This window comes from Eptesicus fuscus, chromosome 6 (assembly GCF_027574615.1).
Source record: "Eptesicus fuscus isolate TK198812 chromosome 6, DD_ASM_mEF_20220401, whole genome shotgun sequence".
NCBI lineage: Eukaryota > Metazoa > Chordata > Mammalia > Chiroptera > Vespertilionidae > Eptesicus > Eptesicus fuscus.
The window spans coordinates 100,966,249-100,991,364 of NC_072478.1; the positions used below are offsets into that span (position 1 = coordinate 100,966,249).

General features: G+C 46.9%; 1 protein-coding gene across 1 annotated transcript in view; it reads right to left on the reverse strand.

Moving 5' to 3' along the window:
* Nucleotides 1-25,116, reverse strand: part of SLIT3 (slit guidance ligand 3) — a 526,414-nt gene that overhangs the window by 302,300 nt on the left and 198,998 nt on the right. The window lies entirely within an intron of this gene.

Sequence of the window (25,116 nt, forward strand, 5' to 3'; positions counted from 1 at the left end):
CAACCAGCTAAGACAGGCTTGCATGTTTAGAGGTTAAGAATGAGATGTGGGCTTCTTCTGTCGGCTAAACTCTCATCCCCCTGCCCTTGACAACTTAATTTCCTGCCCTTTTTGGGAGACAGGAGGATGAATATTTAGTGTAGAACATGATTGTGATTAAGCTTCCAAATGTATCTTCATCTGGATCCCAGCTGGTGTGGCATCTCAATTACTCCTCCGTCCCCCTGTGGACCGCCTTATTGATGCAGTGAGCTTTGCCTGATGGCACAGGATTAAAATGTCCCAGGACTCTCCGAAACTTCTGACCTCATCAATTATCCCTTAACAAAGGGGAAAAAGAGGTCCGGTGCATAGATCAGGACCTGAAGAATCCCATCAATAGGCTTCCGACCACTGATTAGCTCCCCTCCAAGCCCAGAAATCTTCCTCCCAGCGGCTCCCTTCTCCTACTCCCCATCTTTGCAAATGGATGGATGCATTAAAGTGGGGCTGATAGAGAGATGGGGTGGTGATTAATAGGAGTGCTCTCAATAAACATGAGGATGGTTGCAAAACATTCAGCTCCCACAATTTCTTTACTGGACCACAACATTTCATATTTGTCACTCTTCCCGGGACTCCTGCTAACATTCTGTCCAAACCAAAGTAAATTATGCGAGTACGGTATCATTCTCTAAATCAGTTCTGAGTATCTTGGATATTCACATATGATTTCTCAATATCGTTTCCTTTGAGAAGAGGCCCAACTAATGTACGTGGCTCTTTCATTCAGTCAGTCATTCATTCCACATTTACTGAGCTGTGTGTGGCCTGTGTGCTAAGTGCTGGGGACAGATCTGCAAACAAGCCATAGGCATAGGACAAGTCCTTGTCCTCGGGGAACACAGTCCATGGGGGTGACCGACATGCGCACGGGTAATCACAACTGCGTGTGAACGGTGCTGGAAGGAACCAAGGCCCAGGGACTGTGGGGACAGGCAGGAGTGGCATCCAGATCCGACTGGGAGGGATAAGCAGGGGTGGTTTTTGAGAGCTTTTCTTGTCATCTGTTTCGTTTGCAGTGGCCTCAGCATGTACACTGTCTTCTATAGAACAACCACATCCTCGCCTATCTTCCCTTCTCTTCTCTCTCTCCTCCCTCTCTCCCTCTTTCTTTCCTATTTTCCCTCTCTTCCCTTCCTTTACTTTTTGTCAGCCACTCCTCAATTCTTGCACTTACAATCTAGTGAAACATGACATATCCATGAAGCGCTGGGAAAGGGAGGCAGGCTAAAAGGTATTTTTGATTTTTTCCTGCCACGAATGAATGTATATTAGTGATGAGTGGCTGTGGGTGATCAAATGCTACACTCAGTGTTGCAGACAGTATGGTTGCTATAGGCGTTCGGAGAACGGGGCTCTCCGGGGGACTGCAGTACTCGGGAGATGCTTCAGAAGATGAGGAGGCTGAGCGTCCTCTCTAAGATAAGCTAACGTGAAGTCCGCTTATTAGACAAGGCCTTCGTTTCTAGCAAGCAGACTTATGAGGGTAGTAGTAGATCCTAGGAACCCAAGTGGGTGGGTAGACACCCCTAGGCCCCTTCCTGGGGTGAACAGGATAAATGGGCTAGGGACCTCATCGCTCAGGTCTACAGAAGGCACTCTCCTACAGGGAGGCTGGCTGCTCCACTCGCCGTTTTGGTTCAATGACTGTGCATGCTGCCGGTACACAGGGTATGTGCAAGGAAAGTAAAAAACTGAGGAAAAGTATTTGGTAACAAAGTGGGATAGGCCAGCCTATTGGGCTGACTGGAGAATTTTCAGACTCTCTGGAACCATTCTTCCCGACAGGGACCAGGGAGAAAAGAGAGCTGCTCAGACACCTCCATGCGGACCTGCTGAAAACAAGCCAGCCCGCACATTTAAAAATCCTCAGAAACCAGGCAGGCTGGGATGGTCGCCCGAAGCACTAGGAACTCATGAAAATTTAATTCAGTCCTCAAAGTCAGCACCAGTAAGGACTGTTCTAAATGACAAAAAGTCCTCAGTTGCATTATTGAAAGCACTGCTCTGGAGTGACCAATTAATTTCAAAGGCTCCACACTCCGCCTTGGATGTTATCAAAGACAGATGTGCTGCAAGGGTCCTCCCCATCAAACCCGGGCCCATCTGCTCTCCCAGGGTTATAATTGAGATCCTTATTATCGTTGGAGCATTTTTGCTTTCATTTTAACCTGAACGTTTTGGTGAGATTTCCCTTAAAAGCCCAAATGGAGAACAAGATTAGTGAAATCAGTCTCTTTTTTTTTTCTCCCAGGAGCCAGTAAGTACCTCCTTTTACCGGAGACCCGGGGCTCTCTCACACACAGTCTGGTCACATCAGCGGGGGGAGGCGGTGTTGTTTTGTTTGCCACACCAGCATTTGCCAACCTGAGAATAAAACTGACATTTTTTAAGCGCAGGCAGGAGATAAAAACTTAGGATTCTGGACAGGTGTGTCTCATTTTAAGAAACCCACCTATTCCAAAGTAAAAAGGATATAAACCAGATTAAACTCGAAGTGATTCGATCATTTACAAAAGAGGACTCACCATGGGGTTTCTTAAAAATCAGATCCCTATTCTACTTACTAGGTTTCATTGTCCACGGAACAAAATTAGAAAAGTGTTTACTCCCACCCTTTCTGGAACACCTATTATTGAAGACTGTACTCCCACTACTAATGGCTTCCCTTACTGAATGCTGACACTTCACATAAGTAATCTCTACTTCACAAAACAGCCCTGGAACCCACGTATCAGATTCTCACTCTACACTAGGCAAGAATGACTTGCCCAAGTCACACAGCCGAGCGGAGCTGGAATCAAAGCCCAAGTCTGCCACTGCGCACTTGTGAGAAGTCCTATTCAATGGCCACACTTCAGTGTGTGACCGCTGTACTGTAAAGTCTCATCAATTGTGCTGGCTGAGATACATGACAGCTTAAATTTGCTAGAAAAGTTTAAATGACAACATACGCACAGATTATCCACAAATATCCACAAGAAGCTGGTGATTCCAGTGTTTGCTGGAGCTCCTTCAGGACTTGCTTTAATGATAACAACAATTTATACGTTATAACCCCGACACATGGAAGTGATAGAAATACACAACTAAACTACATGGAAATATTTTGTTTCCTTAAGTTGGTTTAGTATAACTTGATAACTTGAATATCATATTCTCCTTTGCAGACTCTTTACACAAACTTTTGCTCAAAGGATCACAGATTATCATCGATGTGATTAGGCTTTGCTTTTGTTTTATTCCAAACTCAAGTTCTTTGTCTATTTCATTAACCCCCGGGGTTTACAAATAAAGAGAAGCAAGAGGTTGCCTGTGAAAGCAATGAGCTCCTCCTCTCCTCTCTCCAGTTGCCTGGACAGGAAGGGTGGCTGACTTAAGAGGAAACAGCTACCTCTGAGTATCAAATTCAGGCTTCGGAATTAGGAAATATGAGGAATCAAGAGGGATCTTGATCCCGAGAAGACCTGTGAATTGGGAGCTCCCGATTGGAATGACACAGATTCTGGCCGGGTTAACATTAAGAATGATGTAACTATGAGAGACCCAAATATTAAAATTTTCCCATCATTTTTTGTTCCATTCTAGGAAAAAATGTGAATACTCGATAGGAGAAGCCTATGCTGATAGGAGCAATGGGTAGAGAAAAGTAGAAAATGCGTAGAGTGGCCAAATCAACACACATCAGAAAGGGTACCACTTCGCATTCAGTGGGCACATTCAGCAGGATGTCTGTACAAAAAACAAAACAACAAAAACAAACAAAAAGGGGGAAATAGCAAGTGTTGGCAAGGATGTGGAGAAACTGGAACGCTCATACATTGTTGGTATGCACATAAATGATACAGCAGCTGTGACAGTTCCTCCAAAAGTTACACACAGAATTACTATCTGACCTAGCAATCCCACTGCTAGGAATATGACAACTGAAAACATACATCCACACAAAAATTTGTACACAAATGTTCATAGCAGCATTATTCATAATAGCCAAAAGGTAGAAACAACCCAAGTGCCCATCAACTGATGAGGGAAAAACAAAACGTGGTACACCTAGACAGTGAAGTCCTAGTCAGCCTTAAAGAAGGAACGCAGCACTGTTACCCACCCAGCCTGGATGAACCTCAGAAACATTACGCCAAGTGAAGAAGTCAGGCATGCAAGGTCACAGGTGGTATGACTCCATCTATACGAAATGCCCAGAAAAGGGGACAAAAAGTAGATTAGTGGTTAACAGGGCTGTGGGGAGGGGGCAGAGGAGGGACTGCTAATGGAAAGTGGGTTTCTTTTGGGCATGACAGAAATGCTCTGGAATTAAACAGTGGACCTGTTATATGACACAGTGAATGTACTAAAACCTACTGACCTGTATGCTTTAAGATGGTAAATACCCTTGTTACCTGAATTACATATAAAAAAAAAAGGGGGGGGGGGGGGGCAAGGGGTTACCTGGAAAGAGAATGACTCAAAATAGAGGTGCTTTCCTCTTTCACTTCAACGGGACTGAAGGACGCAGGTCTGTGGTCTGGACCACCAGGGGAGTACTCACTGGTACATTTCTGGAGCATCAACAACAGGAATAAGCACAGCTTCCTTAGCTCCCCGCTGTGCCCGCTTATCTTCCCCGGGGAAGCAGCCCCTGTCCATCGGGCCCGGGGTGGACTCCCCCACGGCCCCCGAGCTGCTCTGGGGCAGAGATGCTGGGTCTGGCAAAGGTTTCAGCAGGGTCAGAGTTTCCAGTCACTCCTGGCTCCGTGCGAGGGTCTGAAACAGCTGCAGCTGGACCCATGAACGCGGTGGCCAGGTTCTCCCCGGGGACAGGCTCCTGGGAGCAGTGCATTTTATTTCCAAGAATTCCAGGTATTCGGCAGCAGTGGGTGCTTGTAAAAGTTTAAGGCATCCTAATTGGTTTTTAGGCATTTCTGACGGCAACAGAGGGTGACAATGCAATCCTCTGTGCCTGTCATGCTACGCAGACCTGAGCTTGAGATGAGGTGGGGAAAGAGATGGTGGTGGGACGGGAGGGCTCCTGCAGGGCTGGAGCCGTGGGAGCCCGCCTGGAGCTGCAGGTGAGAGGGAAACCCAACGCGTGCAAACTGAGTGCAGTTACACGTGCTGCTTCCTGGCTAGGCCCAGGAGTGAAGCAGCTCTGGGTACTGCTTCCACAGGCAGCAAGAGAGAGCTCAGCATTGATATCACTTCTAAGACTTTCTCCAAATACAGTCCGTGCAGAAGGCAAAGGACTGAGATGAAGTAAGTTACTCCCCAGAAGTACTGATATTTCAGGATCTGGGCACACCTGAACACACCTTCAAGAACATTGCTAGGCACATGGTAGGTACTCAATAGGTAGTTACTGAGTGACTGACTGAATGAATGAATGAATGAACATGTGCTTATTGAGCGTTTACTATGTATTAGGTACTTCACTAAGTTTTTAACTTATTATCATGTTTTAAAGGCACAGAGGTTTTAAGTGACTTGCCCAAAGTAATACAGCTTGTAAGTAGTAGATCCAGGATCCAAATGGTATCAAGCTAACTTGTACTTCCTATAGGAAGCATAGGAGCCAGGTGAGTGAGGGATCCACACGCTGTGTTCCCATAGTGCCCGTGCTTACCCCATCTTAGCATCCGCCACCCCAGACTGTAGGTGTAGGTTTATGCTCACTTTCCCTTCGTTTTCCCACTACACTGTGAGCTGCAGGGTACAGGGACTGACTGTTTGGTTCACTGCTATATTCCTAGGCAAACAACACAGTAGTTAGTGTATCACTCAACAAAGACATACTGACTTAATGAATGAATACGTCTTGATGAGTGGGAGTTACATGGACTGAACAGGGAAGGCAGAGAATGAGATGGGCAGTGGGTGGAGGGAGGCCCCTACCCCCCAAGGCCTCTTGTTTGTATGCGTAGCTACAGGTAAAAGGGGTGGTATTGCCTAGAGGGACTGTAACTGGCCGGGGATCTCAAAGCAAATTAGGGGGCACCAGGGTCTGCAGTGGAACATCTGTACAGCACATTGTGAGCGCCAGATGAAAGGCATGCATGGAAAAGCAAAGATCACAGCATAATTTTTGCAGAAATGAACCATTCCTAAATTAATACAAGAAGGGAGGTGAGGCTCCCGGAATTGGATACACTGCAGAGGATACTGGTTCCCTCTGACATGAGTCAGGAAATATAAGGCACCAGAGAGAGCAGCCTTCGCTTTTGCATATCTGGACCCCCAGATCTGTAACCTCAGGGGCGCACTCCATGCAGATCAGAGTGGAGAGGTGGCCTGCACACTTAGGAAAGACGAAGAAAGCCACAGAAGGGCTGGGAATCACTTTCTCCTTGCCCTTCACCAGAAATACATGCCTCTGAGCACGGAATCTGTTCGACATAAAGGAACAGCGCCCTCAGCCTTGCGAGAAGGCAGGCTCACTCTTATCTCTCCATCTCTCCTCCTCACTAAGCCCTGTTCTTGAAAGTATTATGAGCCACATGTGTGCAAAATTAAAAACAAAAGTGATTTCTTTTTGGAGATAATTCTCCTGCCCTTTTTCTCCATCCTCTCCCAACAGCCTCTGCTCGTGGCCCCTCTCCCGGCCTAAGCCCTACTTAGCGCTGGGTGCCCATCCCAAGCTGCCAAAAACACCATTTGCTTTCTATATATTCTGGGCTCTGCCACAGGGAGTCTACCCCAGCCACAGTCAAGACACACTAATTCTGACATTGTTTTTACTGGCAACTTCACTTCTTTAAGAAGGACTCGAGTTCTATTTGCAGATTGGGAAAAACGACAACAAAACAACACAGCAATGCCTCGCTAATAAAATATACTTCGCCTGGATGTCCTGTAGGCATTGCAAACTCATCTTGTTGAAAACTGCACTCATGGACAGCTCCCCAACCACCTCCTCAGGCCACTTCTTCATCCTCATCCTGGCAAACAACATCCCCACCCACCCTATCTCCACAGCTAAAGACCTCAGATTCCTTTTCCCCTGGACCTCTCTGTCCCCTTTCAAGTGTCTCCACGTCCTTAGATTTTACAGTTGAAATGTCTTTGAATCCAACCTTTTACCCCGTCTCTGCTACCTTCTGTGCCAACAGAGGCTCTTAGGCCCGTCTTTATTGGGGTCTCTCCTTCAGCAGCCCCCAGGATCATCAGCTCTTCACATTGAGCCGTGGGAACATCATCTCCCATGATGCTCCTTCCATCCATTTGTTCCTACCGAATCCCCCCTGACTACCTTGTCTTTCCCTGAATAGGATGTGTGCTTGGACGTTTCTGGGCCGTGGCACACCAGGTCGTCTCTGTTTCTGCTGAGAGACTTGCTCCTGCTCCCCGCCCCCCTTCGGCTTCTCTGGCTCTTTTCCCTGTGCGGTAGCAAACCAGGACATGGCTGTGAAGGTCCTCGCCATGCTGCAGGGGGCACTGCACGGTCATACGCCCTCCTAGATGAGAGCCACGTGAGAGCAGGTGTCTAATACACGTTTACTCAGAACGGTGTCTAATACACGTTTGTGGAAGGAGGAAAGGAGGAGGAAGAAAGAATGAAAAGAAGGAAACAAAATGGGAGAAAAATGTCAACTTCTGCTCCATCACTGCTCACAAGATCCGCAGATTGCCTCCAAACCTCCACTGGTTTCCTTCAGTGCCGCTGGAATGAAGTTGAGGCTACACAAGAGAAATGAGGAGACTCCAAGCACAGGCTCTGCAGCGGACACAGGTATGAATGTTCACACTCGGTCCTTGGGTGGTCTCACTTAACCTCGCTGAACCTCTCAAAGCCTCAGCTTCCCTCCTTACACAGAGACTCATTAGCTTGTCTACACTGAGTTGCCTTGATGTTTGGCCAGTGGGGTAAGGTACAAAACGTTCTGATAACAGATCCAGGCGTTTGTAAGCATTCAATGGAGGATGGTTTTTACTATTTTTTCCTTATTCTTGCCTCTGGTGATCTTTTACTGTATACAGCTTCTCAAGCTATAAGACAAAATCTGCCCTGATCAAGCTGGTAGTCTAGCTGGTGTGACAGAGAAGGTGTGACAATAACAAAAGGAGACTCATAGTCTTAAACCAGACTTATCAGAATTTAAGCATTCCCCATAAATATGGTTGCTCGCAGCAATAGTTACTTAGTTTGCCTACAGACGTCTTTCAAGAAGTTAAAAAATTGTCCTTTTTAGCTTTGAGTTTAAGGAGTGATGAGTTCCAGTATAATAACACACATTACAAAGCACTGTATTCCTGCTTCAGATAATAATCATGTAACAGTTACCACCAGTACAGTACCTCACATCTACAGGTGGCGTGGGATTCTCCCAGAAGGAATCACAATCTGGGAAAGGGAGCCAGTTCCCTTACCACACCGGTTCAGCTGTGTGGAAAAATTCCCTGCTTAGTTAAAATATTATTTTTGAAACGTGGATTCCCAAGCTAGCCTGAGCTGGGCACAGCCCTCAGAGCCCGGCCAGGAAGCCCCGTGCTGCCACGACCAGCACATGCTGGGCCCTCAGTGGATGACTGACATCCATGGACTTAACAGAGAGGACGGACAGGCGGGTCGCTCGTGAAAGCCAACAGCCTGTGCGGGCGCTGCTGGAATCGATGGGGCAGACGGGACCTTTTTACACGCGCTTTCTCAGGGCATGTGAAGATGCGTGGAGTTGGAGAAAAATGTATTTGCCCCAGTGTGCAAAAAAGTATGAGATCAAAATGGTAAGAAGCAAAAGGATAACAATTGCTTTACTTTTTCTGCAAATGTGTGGTATTGAGTGTGTGACAGAAATGCAGTTCACTATGTTTGCTGAGGTGGGAGGTGGGACTCCTCCAAAAGTAAGAGCTTTGGGGCTTCTGCAGTTGGGAAGGTGACCGGAGCAGGTTACCAGGAGTCCACACGGAGGCAGGTATTGTTTGTTTGACTGCTGGTCTTTGGGTTGTTATTAACCCTTCCTCTGCCTCCCTCCAAAAGCTACGTAAGCAAGAGAAACCAACTGGCCAGGGACATGGCCACGCGGCGAGGAAGACCCGAAACGTAGAGAGCCTGTGATTTTCCCGACGTCATGAATGGAAGCAGCAGTCGTACCCGTTTCCCGGCAGGAAGTCCAGCCTCGGGCCCACTCCCTGCTGGAAGCTGGGAGGCTTCTAATGGGCCCAAGATTTATTGTCCTGGTCAGAGGAAGTGACACCAAGATAAGAGAAACTGGAATTTGGCAACGCGCTTACATCTGTTAGACAAAAACTTAAATTCGGAAATGGGTGAGAGAGAAACAAAATGAAAGTGTCCCGCAGCTCCCAGGGTGCGTTTATGGCGCTGTTTCTGTCGTTGTCGCTTCCATGTTGGTCACGACATCTTTACCAGGGAGGTGGCAGCCTCGCAATGTGGGGCTTGGACGCTGGTTTCCTGGCAGAGTGGAGCCCTTTATTCCTCCCTGGCTCTTTCCCTCCCCTCTTTTCCTCCTTGCAGGAAAGGACATGGCTCCCGAATCAGAGATAAACGAAGAGGTGTGTAGGGGAGAGTGTTTTCTCCCACCAGGAAAGGGACAGCCCAGGACTGGCTGGACCACACTGATGTCAAGGGCTCCCTCTCACCATCCTTCCCATGTAGTGCCCAAACCTAACCAAAAGGAGAGCCAGTCAACTGTGCGGGACGCAGTGCCATGCACCTCCTTCTGTACACATACCCAGTCTATGAGCTCCTTCTGGAGGGAACGCTGAGCCTTATCTGCCCATTATCTGCTGTCTTACGTTCTCATCTCATTTCCTCTTATCTCACCTTAGCCCTTCCTCCCTTCCTTCCTCCGTCCCTCCCTCCCTCTGTCCATCCATCTAATAATTATTCTCTCTGACCAGCTTTCCAAGCACAAAGTTGGCCCATGTTTCTTTGATATTGTTGGGTTTGTGCCCAGAGAATTCATTCATTCGACAAGTATTCATTCAGTATCTGCGACAGGCCAAGCCCTGTGCTGGGCTATTGGAATGTGGTGATCAAGCAGGCCAACATTGTGTCTGCACTAATGAAATTTATAGTCAAATAAAATGCCAATTAACGTCAGGATTTTCCTAACCACTGCTCCCTTTGAACTGCAGACCCTGCAGCCTTTAATAGCACTATTTTTTTTTTTTTTTTGCAACCACATAACACTTTTCATATTGAGTTTGCTGATGTCAACTCTAACACTTAGATTTTCTTTCTGACTATGAGGAACACACATGGGAAAGGGGATGTCCCAGGCATCACATCCAGATCACATCCACCCCTTCTAGAAGTTTCCATGTACCTGGAACATAATAGAAATATGTGTCGAATGAATTTGTTGGTTTCATGTTTCCATTCAGCGTCATGCCAGCCCTCTGCTATCTTTATGGAGCCTGGTTTGTAATCTGACTTAACCTCTGTCTTATCTGATTCTTTTAAATCCAAAAATACCACTAGAAAGCCATCAAGATCTACATTCAAAAGATGGGAAAATTGAAAGTTGGCTGTACCAGAAAGTTCAGGTCAACTTATGAACTTGTCAGAAGTAATCAGGATTAGACTTTGTGGGTCCCTCAGAACCGGAAAGGAAAAGGAAATCAGACATTCAAGGGATCAATTTAGATTCATAAAAAAAAGAAAGGAAGGAAAATGAAAGCCAACAGAATTAATGCTAGTTTGATTCAAAAATAAATTGCCAATTTTTTTCTAGCCTTTTTTCCCCTCCACAAGACACTGTGGGCTGTATATAAAAGAGTAAATCAGAGCTGTGGGTGCTGAATCTCAATTCTCTATTTAAGTTTCCTTCTGCCCAGGAGTGACTCCAAGAAGGAAATGAATTCTCAGTGGGGGATCCTGTAGTTGATTAGCTTTTACCTTCCAGAGGAGATGTCAATCATGTTAATTGGAATCAATAGACAGCTGTTCAGGGGACCAGGATAATTAAGCAAGTCATAAAGGGTAGAATTAGAGTTCCCTTTAAAAATTAAAAGGGATCCCACTGTTTGCTAACATTTCAAGCCACTTCAGCTACCCAAGACCTATTCTGATTTAAACTTGCTGATCAAAGAGAGGCCACTTTCTTTTTTTGGAGGGGAGGAGGAAGGCAGTGCTCATCCTGTGGGAAAAAGGAAAATCCCCTTTGGAAGTGAACTTCCATGGCATTCCATGGAGAAGCTAAATTTGTCGGGTTTTGAGTGTCTGAGCCAGGTTGTTCTATGGAACTGAAGAGAGAGAGAGAGAGAGAGAGAGAGAGAGAGATAGAGATAGAGAGAGAGAGAGAGAGAGAATGAGTGAGCACACACTCCAGCCTTCTGAGCCCTTGTCCATTTCAAACTCCCCAGTGTCCCCTAAGCAACCTACAGAACCCATCATCTGTGACCCAAGTCTTCCTGGAGGCGGCAGCACAGAGAAAACTCCACAGGAACAGAAGGAAAGGAGAATCCTGACAGCAGGTCACAATGACAGGACATCCCCAGGCCCCTTCAAAAAGATGCCTCTCCTGCCAGAGAACTTTTTCCCAGAAGTGCTTGAGAAGTTTTATGCCCCTTTTAAAACTTGAAAGGGAGCTCACACCACCCCTACCATCCCCACCCCCCATCCCAACACACACACATTTGCTTAAAGACAGAGAGGGCTCCTTCACCCACATGGCAACATGAAAAGAAAATGAAATTCTGTCCCAGGCCTTGTGATTTTTTTTTCTTCCTGTTCCTGAGTCAATGAATGCCAGATGTTCTCACAAAACGTCTTCATATCTTCAGCACAGCCTGTGAGACTACTATTTATTATTGCGCAGAGGTCAAGAAGCCATAACGGAGTTGGAAGAAGGCCGTGGTCACTCTTTGTGTCTCCTACACTTAGGAGATATATGTGGCAAGTGTCGGAGGTGGCTCTTCTTTCTACATAATTTACTTCATTGGGGCCAATTAGCGGGGTCAGATTAAGAGCAGAGGTGGTTTCCCGCTTTAGGCAACGGAAAGCTAGTCAAGGCCAGAGAAGCAGACAGGACTTCCCAACAAGAGCCAGAGGAGGGAAAATGGCCAGTAAGCCCATCTGTCAACGATCTGTAAAATGTGGCAGGTCACATCCTCTTTGGCCTTGACCTGGCAATGTCTCAGCCCCGATAAGCCACCACGCTGCTGAGGTCTTCCGAGGTTGAGCTAGGTCTTAAGTAGAAGGAAGGTGGGTTTCATTCTGCACCACCCAAGCTTCCTCTCAGGCCACTGCTGAAATACTGCATCATCGCCTCTGCCCGGTGCCTACAAATTCAATCGGCCTTTTCATGGGGATCACCCACCCACCTCCGCCCCACTCCATTTCAAAGTCTGCTGCAGAGAACCACTGCCTCCAGGTAAACATGCTGAAAGGCACCGATGCCCATGGGACAGCGGGTCGTGTTTGGTCTGGACATCAAAGAGGCTCAGCTGTAGGCACCGGATGAACCATATCAGAATAAGACCCTGGATTATTGGGGCCCAGGCGAGGGTGCTCTACCTGTAGAGTCTGCTGCTTCCTGTGCAAGTGAAACGCTTCCTCTTCTGAAATAAGCCCCACCGCTAGTCTCCCTTTTCTAAGGTTTTCTAACCAAACAAGACACTATTGATTTCAACCTGGCTCCCGAATGAATGAATGAAGGGTCAATAGATTAGGCTGGGAAAACAGGCTTCCTTCCTTTCCCCCAGGAAAACTCACATTGTGTATGTGGCTCCAGTTTATAAGAAATTAATTGAATTCTGTAATTTGATTTCCATTTCAGCTTCTGGTCTGAATTTTGAGGAAGAGAATGCTCCCTCTTGCTTTCCTCACGCAGTTGCCTCCTTTGCCATTACCTTCTCTCAAAGGGAGTTCTTCAGGTTATAAGATGGCTTGGGAGGATGTGCTAAGTATTTTGTAGAAGAGAAAGGATCTCAGGTTCTACGCCTTGAATGATATATTCCATATTTTAATGAATGGCTCTACCCATCTACCCGACTGCATAAACCCAAAAGATGAGAATCTTTCTAGATCACCCCTCTCCTTCAAACTTTCATACACACACACACACATCTTCTAAGACTTATTGAATCCATTTCTATCCAACTCCTATTTTTCCTCTTCTTTCCATTCCCTCCCTGTTATGGGTTGAATTATGTCCCTAAAAAAGGTATATTAAAGTTCAAATTCCTATACCATGGTTGAATATTCGTGTTCCCTCCTAATTCATATGTTGAAACCTAGTGCCCAATGTGATGGTATTTGGAATTGGGTGTCCTCTGACACATCCTCTCCATTGGGGCCAAAGTGACCTTCCTAGAATACAAACCTTACACTCCCATCTTAAATTTACATTTTTTTCAGGATAAAGCCCAAACTCCTTAATATTATGAAGATCCTTAATCTAGCCTGTTTAGTTCCTGCTGCTCCTTCCTGGGAAACCTTGACTTCAGCCATGCAGGGACATCTTCCAGTCTCTCTGGGGTCTCTTAAAATTTGCTTTTCCTCTGCTTAGAATACTTCAACCGCTTATTGCGTAGCTCCTATACTTCCTCCAACACACAGCTCAAGGTTTAGCTCCTTTTGAAAACTTTCCTTGAAAGCCCTGACCTAGGGCCCATGTTCTGAGTATAAGGTACATACTTTTGTTATATTTCTGACCATGTTCAACAGCTATCATGGACTTTTCTAGATCCTGAGTTCTTTGAGGTCAGAGACTTCTCAATACATGGCCCAATACATGGCATATAGGCTGGCAAACAGTGGGGAATTAGTGACTGTTGGTTGAACAAAAGGATTTTTAAAATGACTGACTGAATCTCTAGTAAACTTCAGCATGGTTATTTCTCAACTGGCAATGAAGGCCATCAGCTCGGGGAAAAGGAGTCTGTCCAATCCATCAAGTTCCATGTAAACTCCAACCCTGAGCCAAACAGCCACTCTAAGTGCTGGGGATACACGTGGGAATAAAGCAAAGTCGTGCTTTCTGAAACCTTCCACTGTAAACGGGGAGATGGATAATAATTGAGTGAATAAGTAAGTTTCAGCTAGAGATGTGAGGTAAAAGAAATATAACAGGCCACAACAACCTGTCTCAGGCTCTCCGAGGAGGTGACTTTTGAGATTAGACATGGATGATGTGCTACGTCAGAAGCAGGACATTCAGGCAGAAGCTGAGCAAAGGCCCAGAGGCAGCACTGTCTTGACAGATTTAAGTAAGAAGAGCAAGCCACGCGGAAGAAACTGTGGCTTAGGGAGAGCGCTGGGCAATGGTATGAGAAGAAGCCAGAGGAGCAGGCAGTGTCCAAAACGTGGAGGGCTCTATCTGCCATGGCACGTCACCGGAATTTTCTCCATACGGTGGGCCACCAGTGGAGATGGGCCCGAGCAGGGGCAAGACGTGATCTTCTCTGGTTCTCAACGGAATGCTGTGGCTTCTCCGTGGGCGTGGATTGCCCAGGGCAGAATGGAGTTGATCAGGCTGGTGGGGTAGCTTTCACAGAAGTCCAGGAGGGAGCTGCAGGGGGCTGGGAGGAGACAATGGAGTGGGGTGTCCAATATTTTTGCTCTGCTAAGAGTACTCTGCAGACAGGGGTCTGGGTAGGCTCCAGAGCCTTTGATAGGGGCAGCAGGAGTCTCACTTTCCCCTAAGCCCATGGATGAGGAGGGGCCCTACTTTATTCAGGGGACTTGTGGATGCTCGGCTGGGCAGGTTTCCCAGCATGGAGAAGGGTAGAGTCCAAGAGATTCCTTAATTATCATACTAGTTCTTGTTCCTTCTGTACTCCATTAAATATACATGTTGATACATACTTACAGAGCCATGCGCTGCCTTCCCAAACCACCTCTGGAGCGCCCCGGGATAACTGATTTGTCTTTTCAATGTGCATTAAGTTGAGTGATTTTGACATCACATTGCCATCAATAGAGAGGTTTGACTTACAGATTATTTAGTGCTTACAACGGATCGTTGGCCACCTCCCAGACACTCTTAGCGGGCAATCTCTTAAAAAAAACAACACATTAAATGAGGCTCGCAGTGATTTCAGCATTAACTGCTGGCGTCCAGGATTTGTGCCTATTTGAGGCAGAGTTCCTGCCGTTCTTGCAGCTGCTGGTTTCATGGTTTCCACTTTATAATCACTGTAAGGGACGGGAAGAGATTGGCGGAGCTGATGGTGCCCCATGGCTGACTTCCCAGCCCCCTGGAGGAGAAGGGCACCCTGGCCGGAGAGGCAGCACGGTGCCCCAGAAGGAGCGTTCAACCGTCAAAACGCACAGCTCTTCCCAGCTGTGCCACCCACAAGCTGTGTGACCTTGGTGGGTCTCTTAACCTCGCTGGTCCTCAGTTTTCTCAGCTGTAAACTCAGAAAATGCTATCTACCTTACCTATTCCCATAATGATAAGAACAAGCATGTTGTAAGTGAGATGGTGTTAATATTTTAAAAAGCATTCCCTGCTTTATTTTCCTCTGTATGCCATTCAGGTCTGATATTCCAGGGAGGAAACGGGCAGCTGTGCTCCTGTCACCTAGGGAAGGTGAGAGGAGGGTATGCCATAGAGTGAGTTCCCTGGAGTCAGGAGGGGGAAAGGCGCTCATTTGGACAATAGGGGAGACATTCACAGCGGATGAGACTTGTGGGGGGAAGGGGAATGATACCCCATCACCTGAGCTGAGGTCTGGAAGGGTGGATCCAGGAGACGATCCCCAGTGGACTGGGAAGAGGCTGAGCATAGCAGGGCTTTCCTCTCTCTTCCATATTCTGGGGGGTAGGGGTGGGGGAGGGTGGGAAGAGACCACCCTATTAGGTGCCCTGCCACCTGCAGGGGGCAGCTGGGGAAGCCTGGCATTGGTGGTTTGCTGGGTGTTGGCAGAGAGAATCCAGAAACAGAACTTGGAGAGTAGAAAAGCAGGTCTGACGAGTGCCCCGAGCTCCTGGTGGGGATGTAGAGGGTGGCTAAGAGAAGAGAGCGGGTGGGTCCATGCGGAGGTGTCACGTGAGGGGTGAGAGGACCCTTTAGCAGAAGCCCAAGGGAGGAGGAAGCCAGAGGGATGGAAAGAAAACAGGTCCGAGACACAGAGCAGCTGTAGAATGTAGGCGGAGCCAGGCACAGAGGGTGGGGCGGGGTCATCACGGCTCCCCATTGCTGAGAGGAGAGACCACAAGTTTCACTGGCCTGGGCTTCCGCCACGGGTGCCAGATGATCGGGAGGAATGAACATCTTCCCTGCACCCCTACCATGAGAGGTACATCGGTTTCCCTCTGTGCCTCAAAGAGACTAAAGCACAAAAGAGATGGCTTTCCTTTCCATTGGGAAGTGGGGGATTTTCTCCCTCCCCTTTCAGCAGGACGGGGCTTGAGATCGGCTACAGGAAATCGTAAGTAACCCTAGTTGCTTGCCCCACGGTGCAGTGAATTAAATCATGGGCCTCATTCCACCAGGTAGAGGAACGGGACTTCCTTCCATGTCAGAGGTAGGGGCTGTCCTGTTCTTGAACACAAGGTCTAGCCCTCACACTGCCTCTCAAACATCCTGCCTTGCAGAGAGCTCCCTCTCAAAAGGCTCCTCCCCGAGCCTGTGGCACCCGCTATGTTAATATGATGGGGCACAATACTGCCCTGGCACATATGCATTCGTGGCCTTCCTCCCGCGAGCATTCCCAGGCAGGCTCGGTGCTGCCTGCTTGCTTCTACTGCCCTGCCTGGAGTTCCAGGGAGAGGCACAGGCCAGCGAGGAGAAGCCAGGGAACTGAGCCTGAATTACACAGGAAAGGCAGTGGTAGGAAGAACCTGGAGGGATTTTCAACTCAGGCCAGGGAGAAAAGCCCTTAACATGGTGTGGATGCTGTGTGGCTTCAGTAGTGTCTTTGGTGACTTTCTCAGAAGTTTGGTCCATGAAAGTTTGGACAGAAGTTTGGACAGAAAAGCTTTGAATTTATTTTTTTCCATCTAATGTGCATGTGGCAGGATGTCGAGTAGTGCCACGCACTGAATTAGAACCCAGGTCTGCTTGCCCCTTGGGTCTGTTTCGTTCTACATATTTCTTCCCTCACTCACCCATTTGATAAGTGCCATTCTTCTAGACCAGTGGTTGGCAAACCGCGGCTCGCGAGCCACATGAAGCTCTTTGGTCCCTTGAGTGTTCTAATGCCACTTCTTTAAAATAGACTCGCCCAGGCCGAAAACCGACTTCTGCTCATGGGCCACGAAGTTTCAATCGCACTGTACATGTGCACCCGCACGTGGTATTTTGTGGAAGAGCCACACTCAAGGGGCCAAAGAGCCGCATGTGGCTCGCGAGCCGCGGTTTGCCGACCGCTGTCTTAGACGGAGGCCCACTTGGCTCCGTACTGTCCACCCGTAGTCCTGGCTGCAGAGAGCATCTTGCTAACCACACAGGTGAGGGCTGAGACACTCAGATGCAGCATTTGATCCTGGTCAATCCCGTCTCCGCTTGACCTTCCAGAGCTCTGCCTGCCCCCCCCTCCCCCCCGCCCCAGGAAGCTGGGAGCCTGGGGTGGCCTTCATTTCTGTCATATCAGGACTAGGAAGACTTTAAAGCAAGTGCCACTGAGATGCCACCAGCCCTCATGGGAAAATGCTGGAACATCATTCACCTAAGGTCTTCGCTTTTGCCATGAGCAACGTTCCACTTGCCTACAGCTGGACACCGGGTAGCGCTGATGGAATCATTCCTCATCCCCACTCTCCACCCTCCATTGGTAGAAGGTGCCCAGAGAGGCTGAGTCTATCCCTTTACTTTGAGGACAGAATCTGTGTCATCCCAGAAAAAACTCCAGGCAGTTCATCGTACAGAAACGTTGCCAGTTGTCCTTCTAGGCAGACATACTTAATATGTCATTTACTGCTGGAAGATGAACCCATCCAATTGGTTCGGTGCTCACTAAAAGCACATTATTGCTCACTGAATCTATACAGATGCCCAGGAATACACTTTGGTGAATGCTTAACCCTACCCCCTACCTTCGTGGTGTAGACAAACACTCCCAGCTCTGAGTCCCCACCTGGGCCTTTGCCATCTGGCCTCCCCTCCCGCTCTGATTCCATCTGCCTCTACTCCCCTCCCCCCTTGCTGTGCTTCAGCCACACTTGCCTCCTTTCTGTCCCTTGAACTTGCCAAGTCGGCCCCTTTTTCTTGCTCCTGCCCCCAGTCACTAATACATTGTTTTCTTATTATTTCACACTTTTGGAAATTATTCAATTTACTCATGAGTTTGGTCCTTATGGTCTGTCTCTCCCCAAGACGACATAAATTCCATGAGAGCAGAGAACCTGTATGGGAGGTTTTGTTGTCTGTGAGTCCCCTGGGCACAGAGTCAGGCCCAATAAGGTGTTCTTACTATCATTTTCCCATTAAGTTCCCTCCCTGCCTTCCTTAGGTGGAGAAGTTCTCAACACAGCCAGGGAGGAGAAAAACCTTTAACTGTGAATAAGAACGAGGTGGAGGAAGATGAACAAGACCTTCATAAAGAAGGTGTGTGTGCGCGTGCGCGCGCGTGTGTGTGTGTGTGTGTGTGTGTGTGTGTGCGCACGCGCATGAGCCACCTCTTCAAACTCCAGCCCTTGCTAAGATGTTCCTTACATTTGGAATGGGGACTTCACTTGTCTGAACTGCTTTAAAAACGCACCTGCTGGGTTGTCTGCCAAGCTTAAATGTGACACTTGGGCAAATTAGCACATCGATGGCTGCAGATAAAGACATAGGGGGAAGTCTGGATTCCTAAATGCCAACCTAGCCCAGCACCAGCTGTGCCCGGAGGCCGCGACTTGGACTTGCCATGACGGCAGATGCGGGACCCTGATGGCCAGTTCTGTACCCTCCAATGTATTAGCTCAGCCTCCTTTTGAAGGACTGCTCCCCGGCACCCACTTGACCATCTCTGGAACCAGGAGCTGTGGATTTCTTTCCTACCAGGAGCAGATGATACCCCTGGGCGTTTCTTCTCCTCAACGTCTCTGCTCCTCCAATCCCCCACTTTCTCTTAATTCTTCCATGGCTGACGGAAGGAGTAGGGACGGACTTGTCAGAACTGAGGCTCCCAAACACTGCCACCTCCCGGCTGGCTTCTGGATGCTCTCTCTGGTCCTCAGGCCCTGCTGGCGACTATGGGCTCCACACGCCATTCCACCTGGGACCACAACTGACTTCCTCCCGTGCGTGAGAAAGTGGGAGCTGCGGTGAAAGTTTTATGTGTGCGATGTGGACACCATAAACCAGAACCCTGGCAGGATCTAAATCTGTGAAGTGCAAAGGGAATTCAAATACCAAGCCAGCCGTGCAGGCAGGCGGCCCTGACGCTCCGGAGTGTTCGTCTCACACTAACAGCTTGCACATTTATATTATGGTACTGGAAGCAGTGAGCAGAGGAGTGGAAGGTGTTAACAACTACTGCAAAATATTTCTTTAAGGATACATTTCCTCCATTTCCTCTCAACATAAATTCTGACAACACAAATGTAGTATTTATCCACGAAATCATGTATCTGGGAGGACTGCTTTTAATTTATGGAATGATTTGGAAAAGCAGTCCTTTAATCTATACCGGGAGTAGTTGGTTAATGCGATGTAATTAGCAGGGTAAATTATTTTCATAAGGACAGGGTTTAAGGCACAAAACCAGCCCATTGCAAATGAACACCTTCTATTCTGCTTGGTGCCAGAAAAATGGATTCCATTGCTCTCTTTTAAACAGACACACACGTGCTCTTTCTGGGATTATTAAAAGTCAAACTTAACTCCTCTGGCTCACCTGTGACTCCTGGAAGGCCGCTAGCTGAAGTGGGAAGGGGAGACAGGAGGACAGAATGGTCTTTGCCTGCTCAGACATTTCTTGGCTCGGAGCCACTGCCTGTCGATTGTTTGGGTGGCTGAAATAGAAGCTGTCTTCTCTGTTTTAGTCCAATAATAACAATGGTGGTCCCATGAGTGAATGCCCACTCTGTGTGAGGCCCTATAATGGGCAAGTATTTTTAGATACAGGATCTTATTTACTCATCACAAGACCCAGCAGGTGTATTAACCTTTTTTTACAGAGAAGAAAACTGAGGTCAGAGAGGTAAAATGATATATCTCCAGTCAAACAGCTGGAAAGTGATGGAGCCAAGATTTGAACCCAGGTCTTTTGCTGCTGAATTAAATGTACTCTGTATGCAATGCTGCCTGTACGCTGAGTTGCTGCTGTCCGTGCCTGATTGCAGTTAAAAGCGAGGACCATTCCTCCCCTCGATGCACCCCTCCTGACCTGTGAAGCTGGATTTCATTAGACATTGACTCAATTCTAGGAACACTGTCTATGTTCTAGGGCTTTGCTATTGATGAATCCTTTGGGACATTTCATATAGACTCCCAGAATGTTACAGCTATAAGGGACCCAGTTGAACCTTCTAATTTCAAAGATGGTGACAAAAATGTGTCAGGGGGCTTTTCCCTGGCAGTTTTAGAACCCAGCCACACTGCTCACCTTGACACTATGAGTTCTCTCCTTTCACTCCTATTATTTTTATTTTATCCCCAAAATTTCTCCTTTGAGGAAAGTGTGGAAATTACTGCTATCAACCTTGAAGAAGTGGAAGCCCAGAGGAGCAAAGTTCACATAGTTATACAATCATGGAATACTGGAGGAAAGGTTCAAAACTGGACCTGTAGATACTACACAAAATGCTCAAAGAGGATTCCTTGGAGCAGGGGCACTGCAAAATCATTTAGTCTGGCCCTGCCAAGGCACTAGGGATGAGTTAATTAAATGTCTGACCCAATACAGCAGACTAATTTTTAAGTTGATAGTTTTGTATGGCCCATGAATGATGGCATAAATATCCAAATGGCCCTTCGCAGAAAAAAAAGGTTCCCCACTCCTGCCAGAGTCTCAGGTGTTTATAAAAAGTAAGATGAATGCCTTTCACAAACCAGCTTCACAAACACAGTCAGATCTCCTCTCCAACTACCAGATAAGCATTCACCACCCACCTTTATAACAGCTACTGTTTACAGTGTATAAGGCAGAGTGCTAGAATAAAAAACGACAGAAGAAATTCTCCTTGCTGCATCCCAAATGGGTAATGTGGAAGCCATCACATAGAGCATGGCCCAAGAGTCGCCTCAGAGTCCTCATAAATCCATTTCCCTCCACTTGGGTGGCCCCTCTGGAGTGTTTTTAGGGTTAAGCCAACCTCCTGGTATCCCCAGAAGTTCTAATCCTGTGTCCCGTGGGAATGAATTGGAGGAGCCTGACCACCAAAGTGATCTCTTTTTGACTTGACCTTTGTCTTGACCTTTGACTTGAACATATCAGGCATCCCACTCATTGCTCGGGAATGTGGAGGCCAAGCCATCTTCCCCAAGGTGTCCTTAGGTCCTGGGAGCACTTTTATTCTCATGGCACTGTGGGCCAGGAGAGAGGAGGGATATCTGCAAATCTCCCAAGAGGGCCTGCTCCATGGAGGCTGGAAGACTTCTTCCTGACACAGCATGCACCTCTCCTCACTGTCCCATCTGCAAGGAGGAAGGCTTGAGGGTGAGGGAGACCCCAAAGGTTACATCCAGGCTGCTCAAAAGTGACATGTTTCAGTAGAAAATTGGACATTATTTTGCACAGTATCTTGAATGATAATAAGGACGTCTTTCAATGGCTGCCATCTTGGTAACCAGCACTGTGTTTTATAAGTTTTATCACAATTGCTACTAGAGAAAACTGTCTCACTTGACAGATGAGGAAACTGAGGTTTAGAGAAGTGAGGCAACCTGGTCCTTGTTCACACAGCTAGTAAATCGCAGAGCCAGGACTCAAGCACGGTCTATCCATACTAACACAAATAATGCCAGAATTGGTTATAAAGTTTAAAATATATTTTTGGGCAGGCTGGAATTTGTTACATCAATTTTACTAGACGTGATCGCAATCCCAAACCCAGAGTTGATCCTATCTTCCCCATTAGCATGAAGTTATATAGCCAGACAATGGGGAAATATTTTTTGGTAAAGTAGGACTACCCTAACTACTCAAAAGTTAGTAATACCAAAATTAACATCACAAAACAAAATGGGCAAAGGACAAGAAGAGATGACCCACAAAATAAGGAATCCCAATGGATGAAGAAAATGTTCAACCTGACTTGTATGTGGGGGAAAAAAGCACAAATTAAATCAGCTACTATTCCTACTGCCTTGAAACTTAGAAAAGGATATTAATCATAAAAATTCTAATTCCCAGTACTGGAGGACATTAGAAAAACATTAAAATGCTCTACTCTCTTTGGTCAGCACCTAAAATTTTCACCCAAGAAAATAATCATGGTTGTGACCAAATATTTTTAAAAGGATATTAATTATAGTGTTGCTTATAATAATACACATCTTAAAAACCATTTAAATGCATAACAATATGTGTAAGTTAATAAATTATAGTACATGTATATAATGATATACTGTGTAGCCTGTAGACCTTAAAAATGATTTTGTAGGGGATGATTTAATGACATGGGAAAATATTCATGATCTATTGCTAAGGAAAAAATTTCTGAAAAAATAAAAATAAAAATAGAGAGATAAATATATGCCTAGAAAAAAGCAAGAAGAACAAACATGCAATATTAATAGTAAAACAAATTGTAGTTGTTCTTCTGTTCCTTCTAGGCATTTTAAAAAATTTCTACAATAGCCACATTTTTGTTTATATAAAAAAATACTTTTTTAAAAGGATAAAGAAGGAAGATTAATGACTCCAATAGGCAACGGGACTCCTTTATTCTGTACAGGACAATCCGTTCCCCTCTGCACCTCTAAGGCAGAAGAGCTGGCAGACAGGAGGAGGATGTTCATTGTTAGCTCAATGGCCAATATGGATGCGGCTGAGCCTTTGAGCCAGCCTTTTGCAAGCTCGCATGCCTCCAGCTAGTGAGCTTCCCAACACACATCCCAACTGGTGACCTCCATATAGCTGGGGAGTACTCCACCTGGCCTAAGCTTGTTAGAAGCCTCTGACACTAGAGGCATGCACTGGATGGAGGGTGTTGCAAGCAGCACTCCATAAAACACAAAGCATGAGCTCGGAGAGACGGCGCTGTCTGTCCCCACTGCTTTCCTGTGTCCGCGGCTTCCCAGCCTCTAACACCGAATGGCAGCTCTGCCCTGCGCTGCGAGGAGAGAGGCTGGCTTCAGCCAGCTCCTGCTCACGCGCAGGGCATCACACTGGGCTGGAACACTTGAGGGGAATTATTCAGTTATGATCTTTATTAGCTGCTTTTAATCACAATAATGAACTAATACAGCAGTACTTATGCTTGGGAAAGTCAAAGAGGATCCATTAAAAATCTAATTAAAAGCCAGTCCTTAAGAAGAATCATGGCTTATTTATCTCTCTATTAGGTAATATAAACTAGTGAACTGTGCAGCTTGGAAATTTTCCACCAGTCGGGCTGGTAAGGACTATTCCCTGTTCGGCTCTAACAGTGCAATAAATCTTGCTTTAAGGGAACTCTCATTATGTTTTGAGATGAGAGACAATGAGGGAGGGAGGAAGAGGGAGGGAGAAAAAATGTTAATAACGTTTCTTCATTTATTATCTTGCCATTTTCAAGAAAAGGGCACATATATGTATTTCTACAGAAAAAAGGATGAAGAGTAGTGTGTTGGCAATAGACTTCTGGAAATAGATTGTGGTTAAAAAATTACCTACAATGGGCCAGGCATTGAGCTAGATGCTGAGGTAAAGAGATGAAAGGAAAAGGAAAATAAGGTCGGCCACTCCCATGAAGCCTGGGATGAAGTCAGAAGTCAGTACTGATCACCAGAGGGACTTGTTTAAAGTTGGCTACAGGTTATATATACCATGAGCTTCCTAGTGGCCAAAGCAAAGAGAGATACAAAAGTCCAAAACTGAAATGTCAGTGCTGACATGTACACATAAGGAACTGTTGGACATTGAAATTGGGTCTCAAAGGAACTGTTGGCCCAGAAAGAAACTCACTACAGACCGATTCATTTGCCTGTCACCATAACCATTATTGCTTGTCTCATTTTCGGTTCTTATAAGTGTATTTCTAATAGCACATGATCTCACTCATCTAGGGGAAATAATGAACAACATAGACTGATGAACAAGAACAGACCCAGAAACAAGGAGGCATGGATCAGACTGTCGGGCCTCGGGGGGAGGGTAGGGAAGGGTGGGAGTAAAGGGGGAGATCAACCAAAGGACTTGTGTGCAGACATATGAGCCCAACCAGCGGTCAAGGACAACAGGGGGGTGGGGCATGTGTGGGGAGGGGGGTGGGATGGAAATGGGGGGACGAGGACAAATATGTGATACCTTAATCAATAAAGAAATTAAAAAAAAAAAGTCCAAAACGTACCAATTGTTATATAGAAATAGAGTCCTTCTGGCAACCAAAGGCTGAACGGATGTCTTCAGGAAGTCCCCCTAAAACAATGTCCCCGACAATACACTTAGAGAGGCCATAGCCTGGCAGTGTCAGAGGCCTGCTTCCCATGATGCCATGGGCACGTCATGCTCCTCGTGATGTGATGCCCCTTGTTCAGCAATAGCTACTCTCAAAGGCCTGACGGAAAGAGGTCCGAGTCCCGAGGTGTCTGACGAGACAGCAGGGAGGAGACTTTCGATGGCAGAGCACCCCCGGGCATGCCCACGTGTGTATGACGCACACACAGCCACCCCAGCTGGAGAAGCTTTGCCACGGGGAAACTCCTAGTAAACATCTACATTTTAAAAGCCTCAAAAAAGGGGTGTAGAATCTTCTGGTTATGATCCCACAGGAAATAGTTACCTTCTGAAGTAGCAGTAGCTCAGGGGAAATTCCATTTCAAGTAATAAGTCTGTTGGGTTTGTTTTTAGCCTCCACAACATACAGGAGGCGAGTGGAGAGGCACAAACGCTGCTCCAATAGAGTAGAAGGCGCAGAGAGGAAATGACAAGACCAGCACTACCCTTTCCTGACTAGCGAGGCATGGGCCACGTGCTTGGTGCAAATGCTCTCAATTAATCCTCACAACAACCCTTAGAGGGAGTTACAACTACCATCCCCGGCTGACAGAAGAGGCACAGAAATCCTCAGTGTCAGAGACGGGAGCTGAATGCGAACCCGAC